Genomic DNA, 9,106 nt, shown 5'->3' with positions numbered 1-9,106 from the left:
AAAAAATAGCTGGGCCTGGTGTTATATGTCTATAATCCCATCAACTCCTGAGGCTGAGACAGAAGGATGACAAGTTCAAAACCAGCCTGGGCAACTTAGCTAGACCCTGTCTGGAGAAAGAAAAAGAAAAGAAAAAATTCTGAAAAAAAACTTTACAATCAAATTTTAAATATACAACTATATTCATGTAAGTGTAAACTTGGTATTTGGTAGCTTGTTCATTTTTTATTTTTCACTGTGCTTTTATGGTAGTAAGGATTGAACTCAGGAATGCTCTGTCACTGAGCCACATCCCTAGACCTGTGTGTGTGTGTGTGTGTGTGTGTGTGTGTGTGTGTGTGTGTGTATAGAAATACATAATATATATATATATATATATATATATTTTTTTTTTTTTTTTTTTTTTGCTGAAGCAGGCTTCAAACTTGCAATCCTCCTGCGTCAGCCACTCAAATCGCTGATTACAGGCATGCACTACCATGCCTGGCAGAATTTTCAAAGAAAATAATACTTTGGTCAAAACAAGATTCCTCACAGTAATAAGGATGATACATATGGACAGAGTCAGTGATTAAATTGTTTATGCTTTTCTTAAGCAATGGAGTTAATGTTGACCAAATAGCTATTAACATTTGTGTAAGATAACTGCCTATTCATTTCCACGTCTGTCTGGTAAAGAGTGACACGTGACACGGAGAAATAGAAAAATATTATGCTGACATGCATTTGCAAACAATGATCAGAGGTGTGGCATCAAGCTTTTAGAAGAGCATTTGAAAACTGTCCCACACTGATAATCTCTGTGTCCTGCAATTGGGTAAAGACAAAGTTCTCCCCTGGGTCGAAAAGGAGGGCTAAAGCACAAGCACTAAAGGTTCACAAAGCTGCAATTTTTTTCCCCCAATACTGGGGATTAAACCCAGGCCCCTGTACATGCCAGGCTCCTGCCCTGCCACTAAGCTCCATCCCCAGCCCAAAGCTGTTAATTCTTCAAAGCACTGAATAGTCTTCACAAAAGAAGTACAAATATCTTGAGACTCTAATCGTATGTTTTGATTAAGAGTCAGTGAAGCACAGGATTGCTATGACAAAGCAGTCTCTGTGAGCTCCCTGCTACCTGTCAGAAAAGCGGCCCTGCCAGACATTTTTTTTTTGGGGGGGTGGGTGTTTACTGGGGATTGGATTCAGAGGTGCTTAACTACTGAGCCACATCCCCTGTCCTTTTTCTTTTGATATTTATTTTTTGGGGGAGGATCTCCCTAAGTTGCTTTAGGGCCTTGTTAAGTTGCTGAGGCTGGCTTTGAACCATACCAGGCGAGTGCGCTACCGCTTGAACCACATCCCCAGCCCAACTAGTGCTAATTTTATGTGCTGTTACATAGGATCAAATTCTCTGAAAGAACTGGTTTAAATAAAAGTATATATGGGGGCTGGGATTGTGGCTCAGAGGTGGAGCGCTTGCCTAGCATTCGTGATGTACTGGGTTCGATCCTCAACACCACATAAAAATAAAATAAGGAAATTGTGTCCACTTATAACCAGAAAATAAATATTAAAAAAAGACATCCTAAAAAATAAAAAAAGTATATCTGCCTTTTCTAAAAACAGTGTAGCATTCAAATTCCTATGATATACTTCATGGTAGGGCCTGAAGTTTTGTTTTTCCTATAACTGATAAAAGAGGAAATACTGAGAAATGAATAAATTAATGGATAATCAAGCATATTCAGAATTCTAGAAAGAAACTGTTAAGAAAATGAATGCCAGATCTTTAAGGAAACTACCATTTTCTTTTGGCTTCCCCCTTCTCTGAAAATAACAATAACTGGACAGATTGAAAATGTTTTTGATAGTTTTCCATTTTCCTTTATATATTCAACAACATAATCCTCAAGAGAAAGGTACTAAAATACAATCCTTGTTTATTCTAATTATGTTGATCAGAAGAACTGACATTAAATGTTCAATTTGTTCTTAGGTTTTTTATTTTTATTTTATTTTGTAATTGTAGATAAACACAGTACCTTTATTTTATTTTTTTCATGTGGTTCTGAAGATTGAACTCAGGGCCTCACACATACTAGGCACTCACTCTACCACTGAGCCACCACCCCAGCCCCGTTCTTAGGTGCTTTATTTTAACAATATCTAAGAGCAAAAGAAATTTAGCAGAAGTAATTAAGGTTAAAGCATCTTTAACTAATATGAGTAGCAGATAGGGGGAAAAAAACCTCTCTGTGCAATATAAACTCATTATTAACTCATTTCTTCATTCAAATACCAAAAATCTCTAATATGATAAGATCACATGCTGGAGGAAAAAATAATAGACTGGTCTCATTTTAAACTGGAGCTGGAGGTGTAGCCTGGCAGTTTAATCTGCAGGTCCTGGGTTCCATCCAAAAAGAACTCAAGGAAAAAAAAAAATTCATGGTTACTAACTTCAGTTGAGTCTATGTGATGCCCAGTTATCCTGCTATGGTCAAGTTCATTTCAAATTACTATATTTAGACCTCTTTAGATCTTCAATATCTCCTACCCTCCTTAGACCTTCTCTCTTCAGACTTTCAATATCTCCTACCCTTCTCAATCTCAACTACTTATTTCACCTGGGGGAAAAAATTACAAGAGGACTTCTGTAAGCACTCACCACCAAGCTATCACACCAGCCTCACTTGTGTGTCTGTGCACTGCCTCTCCACCTGTTAAACTCAGTAAATGGCCTGTGTTCCCTTAAGGCCAAACCCTCCACTTGTCTGGAGAAAGCATCCTCTTTCCTACTCAGGAGCGAGGCTCCCCAGCTGTCCAGCCTCTCCTGTATCATCAATGTTCTCCTTTCTACCAGACTATTTTCATCAGTGTATAAACATGCCACATATATTCCTGCCTATAAAATCTTGATCTGACCACATTCTCTAGCCATCAGTCCAACTATTGTCTTCTCTTTACAATGAAACTCCTCTAAATTCACTGTCGGGAACTAGAAGGAAATTCTCCTTCAAATATTAGCCTGACAGCCCCCTGGGAGACATTCTGCCCTGAAGGCATCCTGCAGCTACCTATCTCCCTGGAACACCCTGCGGTTATCAGGATCCTCAGACATCTTGCAGCTGGCAGTTTTACCCACCCACATCCAGCAATTGCGAAGAGCTTCCCCATCCCCAGCATATAAATACCCCTGTGTGAACAATAAAAGTTTGCAGCTTGATCAGAACTTTTGTCTTGCTGTCACCCTTCGTGTCTCTTGTCCCTTCATTCCTCCCCATCTAGGTTCGCTGCCCACGTTGATGTGTCCTGCCGGACGGGACAATTCACATACTCTAAGAGGAATATAATTTAAAAAGAATAAAGTGTTGGTGAAGATGTGCAGGAACTGACATTCATGCATTGCTGGCAGGAATGTAAAACAGCTGGACATTTCCTCAAAAAGTTAAAAAGAGAGTTAAAAGCCTTTTTTTTTTTTTTTAAAGATAGAGTGAGAGAGGGGGAGAGAGAGAGAGAGAGAGAGAGAGAGAGAGAGAATTTTTAATATTTATTTTTTAGTTCTCGGCAGGTTGGTATGTGGTGCTGAGGATCGAACCCAGGCCGCACGCATGCCAGGTGAGCGCGTTACCGCTTGAGCCACATCCCCAGCCCGTTAAAAGCCTTTTGAGCATTATTTCTCCAAATGTTTCCTTTCCTCCCATCCAGGCAGGTAGAGTGTGTGGTACCTCGGTAGGTCCAGGGAACTGGAAGGTGGACTCAGTGCTTCTGATAAACAGGGCCCTGCTGGTCTGACAAGCAGATGCTCACCCCCATGGCCCACCATCTGCCCCTTTATCTTACAACTCCCACCCCAACACTTTTTCTCTAGTCAAGCTGGTTTCTTTTCTGTCCCAAAATTCTGAAATAGGCATTTCTATTTCCAAGTTTGCTAAGACCTTGTTCTAAAATATTCCCTTCCTTTCCCTATGGCTTTCAAAACCTGTTGGAGATTCTATTTCATTTCTTCATTCAGTAAACTCAGAGTTCCTACCATATGCATTTTGCTGCCCAGAATGCTAGAGTAAAAAATAAGTTCCTGTCCTTGTGCAGTTTACATTCTGGTGGGAATAACGCACTTACAAAGTGAATAAATAAGTATTTAATTACAGTTGTGATAAGTGCTAAAAATAAGCACAGGAAAGTATGATGACCTAAAATGAGGGAATGGCCTGCCTGGGGATTATAAAGGTGTTCTCATGCACTGTTGTGACAACTATTTAGGAAAGTAATAAGGCTCATTTCTGCTTGGCAGCTCTCACCATTTTGAGGTGCTCCATAGGTGGAAGCTGCTCTAACCTTGTCTCTCTGAGGGAACTGTGCTTACCCCCACCACTGTTGGAGGTCACTTCTTGGAGTAGTGCTGGGTCTTCACTGCAATCAGCTGCTTCAGGTTGAGTCCTGTACATGGCTCTGTTGACCTTGACTTGTGGATCAGGAAGTTCTGCTACTGCTCTGACATCTTTGGATGTTTCTGAGACACGTTTTTTTTTTTTTTAGTGAAAATACTGGAGCCATGGGCAAGTCCTTAAGTTAAAAAATTAGAATAATTTCTGACACTTCAAAACTATGGAGACTAAGGGCTGGGATGTGGCTCAAGCGGTAGCGCGCTCGACTAGCATGCGTGCCGCCGGGGTTCGATCCTCAGCAGCACCACATACCAACAAAGATGTTGTGTCCGCCGAGAACTAAGAAAAAATAAATAAATGTTAAAATTCTCTCTCTCTGTCCCCCTCTCTCACTCTCTCTTAAAAAAAAACAAAACTATGGAGACTAAATTATATTGTTATATTGTGTTCATGTACGAATATGTAACAAATCCTATCATTATATACAACTATAATACACCAATTAAAAATATTTGGCACATGCTGAACACGGTAATCCTGTAATCCAACACTTGGGAGACCGAGGCAGGAGGATCATGAGTTCAAACCAGCCTCAGCAAGTGAGGTGCTAAGCAACACAATGAGACCTTGACTCTAAATAAAATACACAATAGGGTTGGGGATGTGGCTCAGTGGTTGAGTGGCCTGGAGTTCAATTCCTGGTAACCGGAAAGAAAAAAAAATGATGGCAGGGTGTAATTTAATGAGGCCCTAAGCAATTTAGTGAGATCCTGTTTCAAAATAAAAAATAAAAAGGGCTAGGGATGTAGCTTAGTGGTTAAATTCCTCTGGGTTCAATCCCTAGGCGAAACAAAATTTCTTGTCAAAACTTTGTTTTCATTAAACTTTTAGTTTAAAAAATTTAATTTTGGTTATGTAAGGGATGAGTATAAAAATTTTCTTCACCTATCCAACAGTATACAATACAATAAACATTTTATAAATATTTGTGAAAGTGTACTCCCTTTCTCCACAAAAATGTCTTAACTGGGCTTCTCCAGGAATCTTCTCCATGGCTAATATTAGGACTGTCAGCAAAAGAGTCTCTGCAAAAGAGTTCAATGTAGATAAACTTCCTATTTTCGTGACGCCCTATATTACTTGACTACTGGCCGGGAAGATATCAGTACTCCAGGTGCTGGAAACCTCCTTACTAGTTTTTTATAAACATATCCAGTATAGTAGTTTTTAGAAATGTGCAAACAAGGCCTCTGGCCTTGAGCTGGGCTTCACAGAGATGTCTACATTTCTAAGATAAGTTACAACTGGGCTACATGGTAACAGCTGGCAGGGGGAGAAAAGAAAGGGGAGAAGAAGCTCTCCCCTCCTCTGGTGTTGTCCTGGAAGAGTTAACTTGCCCAGAACAGTGAAAGAAAAAGCTGCTTTTATGTGAACTTCTGCAGACTGTGAACTTCAGAGCCCCTCCCCTTACATGCTGGGTATAAAACTCTGAAACTCCCTGAATTCAGGGTTCAGGGGATTAATTGATTACAGCAAAAGCTGTGCCCTCTGAATCTGGCTGCAGCCAAATAAAACTGTTTCCTGGGATCTTCAGGGCCTTGCCTCATCTGACCCTACAACAAAAGGAGAGGAGGAAAAACAAGTTTGTTTGGTAGAGATAGAAAGATAACCGTTAATGGCTTGATACAATGGCATGACAACACATTGCAGAACTTCTAAATGAACAATGGGAAGAAAGAAGAGATACTTTTTTCAGGCAAAATAAAATGGAAAAGTGAAAAACACAAAGTGTAATAAATAACAGACACCAGCCGGGAGGGGTGGCACACACCTGTAGTCCCAGCAGCTTGGGAGGCTGAGACAAGAGAATCAAAGGTTCAAAGCCAGTGGTGAAGCGCTAAGCAACTCAGTCATAACCTGTCTCTTTTAAAATACAAAATAGGGCTGAGGATGTGGCTCCGTGGTGGAGTACTCCTGAGTTCAATCCCAAGTACCAATAAATAAATAAATAAATAAATAAATTAATTACAGACACCAATGGAAACGATAAGGCCAACATTGCATTGAACAGAAGGGGCCTACCCTTATATTTCAACATTACAGTTGCTCCAATAAACGTAAAAGGATGAAATTTACATATTGGGGGGAGGGGAACCTTTCATTTTGGATTTAAGTAAATTAGATATTGTTCATTTAATTCTTCTAGGTATTATTTACTTGTTGAAACATTTAAAACAATGCCAACATATTATGAAAGGATTCTATTCACAGTTCATCATATATGTCAGAATATACCTAGCAAGACATAAGCAAGATATATATGAAAAATGCAAAATTTCACTGAATGTATTGGTTTCCTATTGCTATGGTAACAAACAACCATGATCTCAGTGGCTTAAAACAACCCAAATTTATTATCTTGCAGTTCTGTAGGTGATTAGTCTCATTGGGCCAAAGTAGTGGTTCAGCAGGGCTGCTCAAAGGGAGAAGCCCCAACTCAAACAGGTGTTGGCAGAATTTAGTTCTACCAGATTGTATGACTGAGGTCCTCATTCCCTTACTCTCAGCTGGGAACCACTGGAGGCTCCTACAGACCCTTTTCTGGTTCTTGCTCATAGCTCTCCACATTTCTGCAGCAGCAACAGGGCATGGAATTCTTGTGCTTTGACTCTCTCTTGTGATTACACTGGGCTTACCCTAACATAATCATGTCTCCAGGTCATTAACCTTAATTACATCTGCTAAATTTATTTTGCCATGTTAAAGCAACATATTTATAGGTTCCAGGAAATTAATAATGGTATCTTTGAGGTGCCATTAGTCTTGTCTACCGCAGTAAAGGACATAAAAAACAAAACAACCTCAAATGGTGGCTAGGGGTGCAGCTCAGTGGTAGAGCCCTTGCCTAGCATGTGTGAGGCTCTGGGCTCCATCCCCAGCACTGCAAAAACAACCAAATGAAACAAAAATCTTAAAGGCTGAAATGTCCTATTTTTATTTTTTTATTTTATTTTCATTTTTTAAAGAGAGAGTGAGAGAGGAGAGAGAGAGAGAGAGAGAGAGAGAGAGAGAGAGAGAGAGAGAGAGAGAATTTTTAATATTTATTTTTTAGTTCTCGGCGGACACAACATCTTTGTTGGTATGTGGTGCTGAGGATCAAATCCGGGCTGCACGCATGCCAGGCAAGCACGCTAACCCTTGGGCCACATCCCCAGACGGAAATGTCCTATTTTTAGATGAGAAGATTTCCTAATTAAATATGTCATTTCTGCCTAAATTGGCGCACACATTCAGAGTTAGATGTACTAATGATAACTGAAGTTGAATTTTTCCATCAGGTAAGTAGATAGTTGTTCAGAAATTATATTGACAGAAATAAAGGTAGCTGACAAGAGGCAAATACACCTGCATTTGGCACCAGGACAAAGTAACATTTCACACTGTGCTTCCAATAGCCTATTAATATCCAGGATTCTTAGGGTCATTATTTATTTATTTTTTGGTACTGGGGATCATCTTAGGGGCACTCGACCACAGAGCCACATCCCCAGCCCTATTTTGTATTTTATTTAGAGTCAGGGTCTCACTGAGGTGCTTAGTGCCTCTCCCTTGCTGAGGCTGGCTTTGAACTTGCCAACCTCCTGCCTCAGCCTCCCAAACTGCTGGAATTATAGGCCTGTGCCCCTGTGTCTGGCTTCTGGTCATCATTTTTGTCACACATTTGTTATTATGTACTATTCAAAGACTCCTATCACCACTTCCTGATTCAAAACCAAAAGTTCAAGATTGCAGTATGGTTTCCCTTCCTTTCCCCAACACATTGTGTTTACTTATCAAAAGTGGAAATTTAGGGGGCTGGGGTTGTGGCACAGAGGTAGAGCACTCACCTAGCATGTATGGGGCACTGGGTTCCATCCTCAGCACATAAAGATATTGTGTATACAGATAACAAATAAATAAATAAACAAATAAATATCTCTGTGTGTGCGCGCGTGCGTGCACGCACAGGGGATTACATTCAGGGCCTTGTGCATGCAAGGCAAGTGCTCAACTGAGCTATATTTCCACACCCTTAAAAAAATAAATATTAAAAAAAAAAAGGGCTGGGGTTGTGGCTCAGAGGTAGAGCACTTAGCATGTGCTGGGCTCTGGGTTCCATCCTCAGCACCACATAAAAATAAAATAAAGGGGGCTGGGCTTGTGGCTCAGTGATAGCTCGCCTAATATTATGCATAAGGCACTGTGTTTGATCCTCAGAACCATATAAATATAAAATAAAGATATGTGTCAATCTAAAACTAAAAAATAAATATTAATAAAAAATAAAGGTATTGTGTCCAACTAAAAAACAAACCAACCAAAAACTGAAATTCTGGGTTGATCCTCAGCACCACATAAAAATAAAGGTATTGTGTACAACAAACAGACAAACAAGTAAAATTTAGGGGCTATGGTTGTAACTCAGTGGTAATGTGCTTGCCTAGTGATACCACGGGTTATCAGTGATGAGTCCTGCTCCCTCACCCGTTGAAATCCGAACATTAGAGAAGCATGTGGAGGCAAGCATATAAAGCAGGTATATATATATATATATATATGTTTTAGTCGTAGTTGGACACAATATATTTATTTTTATGTGGTGCTGAGGATTGAATTCAATGCCTCATACATGCGAGGTGGGTGCTCTACCACTGAGCCCCAGGCTCAGCCCCTAAAGCAGGATTTATTTTAAAAAG

This window comes from Ictidomys tridecemlineatus, chromosome 11 (genome assembly GCF_052094955.1).
Source record: "Ictidomys tridecemlineatus isolate mIctTri1 chromosome 11, mIctTri1.hap1, whole genome shotgun sequence".
Classification (NCBI taxonomy): domain Eukaryota; kingdom Metazoa; phylum Chordata; class Mammalia; order Rodentia; family Sciuridae; genus Ictidomys; species Ictidomys tridecemlineatus.
This window is presented reverse-complemented; position numbering follows the sequence as displayed.